Consider the following 3,763-nt stretch of genomic DNA (forward strand, 5'->3'; position numbering starts at 1 on the left):
GGTGAAGAGGACCCCTGAAAAGTTCTGCCCCCCACTTAGCAGGGGGAGACAAGAAAGAATAGGCTTTGATAAGGCTGAGAATAATTTCCTTTTTTTAAAAAAAAGATTTTATTTATTTATTTGACAGACAGAGATCACAAGTAGGCAGAGAGGAAGGCAGAGAGAGAGGAGGAAGCAGGCACTCTCCCGAGCAGAGAGCCTGATACAGGGCTCGATCCCAGGACCCCGGGATCATGACCTGAGCCAACGGCAGAGGCTTTAACCCACTGAGCCACCCAGGCGCCCCAAGGCTGAGAATAATTTCACTGAGACTCAAGACCTTTTGTCAACGGGGACCAAAGAACCCAAGAATGGATTTCTGAGCTAGGAGTATGTTTTTATCTCTGCAGGAGAATTTTAAGAGGAGAATCAATGATGGTCTCACCTGAATATTTTATATTTTCTTGCCCTATAAGTAGGACATTGGATCATATGACCTCAAAATTGTTTGGTCCAACTCTAAGACTCCATGAAGAGTCTACGTGGTGTGGTTTGTTCTCCAGAGAACATACTGGTTTCTCATTTGTATGAGAATCCAGGAGCCTTACTAGCTGCCATCTTTATTTTTATTTTTGTCTTGTGCCAATGTAGTCATGGTCACACAGTAGAGTCTGTTGTTCCACAGCTTTCTTTTCATACAGTTTCACAAAGCGGGTTTATCCCCAATTTGAATATCTCATGAACATATAGGGGGAACGTAGTGAATTATGTTTGCGTGGAAGTAAGTTCAATAAAGCTGAGTGGGAACAGCAGTAGAGGTTAAAAGTTACTCCAATTCATGGACTAGGAATAGGATGAGAAGGGAGATCATTTATAGCCAACCGGCAGTTGGAAAGATAGTGAATTGATAGGGCCACAGTGAATTGGTAGGGCCACAGACCCAGACCTTTAACTGATGGCTCTATCATCTGTGCAGAAACCATGTGTAACTAAGAACACATAGTTTGGGCAGAGAGCTCAATGTGACTCTGTGATCGAGTTTCAGAAAAACCAATGGCCAAAAAAGATCAATTTAATTCTCATAGTTTATGTTGTTCAGTCTACCGGTTGGGAATGTTTTCTCAACCATGGCTTAATGAATACCTCATTTTTATGATTCCACTGGAGAAGCTTCTACAACAACACAATAGCAACAGGACCACGAACATTTACCTAACAATTATCCTTTGTGGGCATGTTCTGGTCAGGTCTCTCAAGAGAGCAAAGAAACAACCACCATAAAAATGCTATGTATGCATATGTGCCAACTTGGATTCTGCCTTGTGTCGACATTTCTCTGGCTCGGGCCGTATACAGTGCGCAGGTGCAAAGGCCCTGTGTTTCCAGGAGGCTCCTGTGTGGTGTGTCTGCAGTGATTCAGACTGAGGATCATGGTCTGCTTGATTTGTTCCTGTGGGTCGGGTCATCATGTGGATCTCTGACACGTGATGAGCGCAGAAGGTGAACATCTTCAGAAGCACCTGCAGGTGTGTGAACATCTGCCAGTTTGAAGAAAAGGAGAGGAGAGATCTGGTCACCTCTTGCAATCTGTGCAGCAAGGCAGAGTTATATAACAATTCCATCTTAATCCAGCCATCCGATGCCGAGCTCATGGAAGTAGAGAAATGAAAACAAAGAAAGCTGTATTACTCTGAGACCCCAGCAAAGCGAGTATGGGCGATGTCCCTATGGCCAGACTCCAGAGCAAGCAAAAAATCTTTACTGTTCTGTGAGCTTCTGTTTATCTGTGGGACATACATGCCCCTTATAACCGTGGCTTTTTTTCCCTTAACATTTCAGTTTTTCTCTCTTAAAAATAACTTCTTAATCATAGTAGAAAAATAGGAGATATAGCTAAGTTATAAAGTAGAAAACAATAGTTCCTCAGAGAACATCCCCTCAGAAATAACCTCTGTTAATATTTGCTGCATTTCACAAATTTTTTTCCCAATGTGCGTGCGCACACGCACGTATGTGTGTATTGCAAAATTAAGATTAAATATGTATAGGGGTGCCTGGCTGGTTCAGTTGGTAGAGCATGCGATTCTCAATCTCAGGGTCGTGAGTTCAAGCCCCACGTTGGGCACGGAGCCTAGTTTAAAAAAAAAAAAAAAAGATTAAATACATACAATTTTCTATCCCATCTTCACTCAACATTAAATTTTTAACCTCTCATTAAAATTTAATTTGCACGCATAATGTTCTCTGGTACAGAGACACTGTTTAAGTGCTATGGAGTCAAAGAGATCCCAGTTCTTGCCCTGATTCCTTCAGCATCCAGTTCTGTCTATGGGCAAATGACCTCAGTTTCACCATTTGTAAAATGGGGGTAATAGTAGCTACTCCATGTGGTTTCTGAAACGATTAAATAGGGTCATATCCGTGAAGCCCCGACACAGTCTGTAGATAGCAAATGTGAAATATTGGTTAGCTAGTCCCAAATCATTGCTTGATAGTGGGAATGGAGTCTGTGTTCCTTATTTTTGTTCTTTATCATGTTGCCGTGTTTGCCTCTGTCCAAAATTATTTCCTCCAGGTCAATTCCAAGCCGTGTAATAAAGGGCAGAAACATTTTAAAGGCTTGATTTGAATGCTTTTCTAGACCAGTTGTATCTATTTGCACCCACACTGATGTTGCCTCACACCGGTCATTTGGCTCCACCCTTCCGTAACTGTGTTAATGTAATAGGCAAATAACGATATCTCATTTAAATACAAATTTTGCTGGTTGCCTAGTGACATTTACTATCTCTCAGACATTTGTCTTCTTTTGTGAATTGTTGGCCCATCAATCAATACACATTATCACGTGCCACTTTTGTGCCAGACACTGCCAGATGTATCACAGGAACACACTTGTGTCAAGACAGACATGATCCCAGCTCTGATAGCACACAGCCTTTGCTGAAGGTGCTCCTTGTGGCGGGCGTGGGACTACGTGCTTGTCTTGGGGATAATGTGAAGCACTCTGGGTTTCCTGGTTAATAATTAGCCCCCTTTGGCTAATCCAAAGTCTGTTTTGCCACTTCCTTATTTTGGCCACATTCTTCAGCACGGGGGATGCGGCGTTTATATATTCTGGATAGGCACACTGCTATGGTGTGAATGTAAATTTCGTACACATACGTGAAACAGACATGATGGGGGATGTTCTCATTACAAAAGGTATAGGGAAGAGATGTATGGTGATGGGTTAATAATATTTGGCTGGCCAGAAGAAGCTGGAGAATCTGTAAACCACAGAAACTGAACTAAACAGTGTTAGAATGTGTAAAGCTGGTACACTTCATCAATTTAAAGTGGTATTCTTCGAATCATCAGGTTGAAGAGCCTGTCCTACATTTGGCAACTCAATGGAGGCAGCTTGTGATAGCCACCCACCTACCCGTGCACCCATTGTCTGGTTGTGTTCTAGATTAGAAAATCAGCTTTGGTTTGACAACTGTACGGTGGCAAATTTCTCGCCTTTGGAGGTGAACTGCAACAGTCCAATGGTAGGTACAGGTGAGAAAGTTTCCCATTATTTCCAACGAAATAATAGGAGTCCCCAGCATCTTACAACACTTTCAGGGAGCTGTCATTCCCGGGGGTGTTTATATCCCCTTCTGGAGTACTGTCACCTTTTGCCTTAGCTGGGCCTTATTTATTGCCCTCCATTTATGGTCATTCTGCCAACTCGTACTTTCATTGCAATTGACAGCATTGGGAGAATTCTCACATATGTTATCACAGTGATTCTGGGAGG

The 3,763-nt window shown here is 42.5% G+C and overlaps 1 non-coding gene across 1 annotated transcript; it reads left to right on the forward strand.

The window, feature by feature from the left end:
• The first annotated feature begins 2,031 nt into the window (after positions 1–2,031).
• TRNAE-CUC lies at positions 2,032–2,104 on the forward strand. Its single transcript has one exon. It is a non-coding gene; the product is annotated as a tRNA-Glu (tRNA).
• Positions 2,105–3,763: the final 1,659 nt, after the last annotated feature.

The sequence above is a fragment of the Mustela putorius genome, unplaced genomic scaffold (assembly GCF_011764305.1).
Source record: "Mustela putorius furo isolate JIRA1106 unplaced genomic scaffold, ASM1176430v1.1 tig00003836_pilon_pilon_pilon, whole genome shotgun sequence".
Lineage (NCBI taxonomy): Eukaryota > Metazoa > Chordata > Mammalia > Carnivora > Mustelidae > Mustela > Mustela putorius.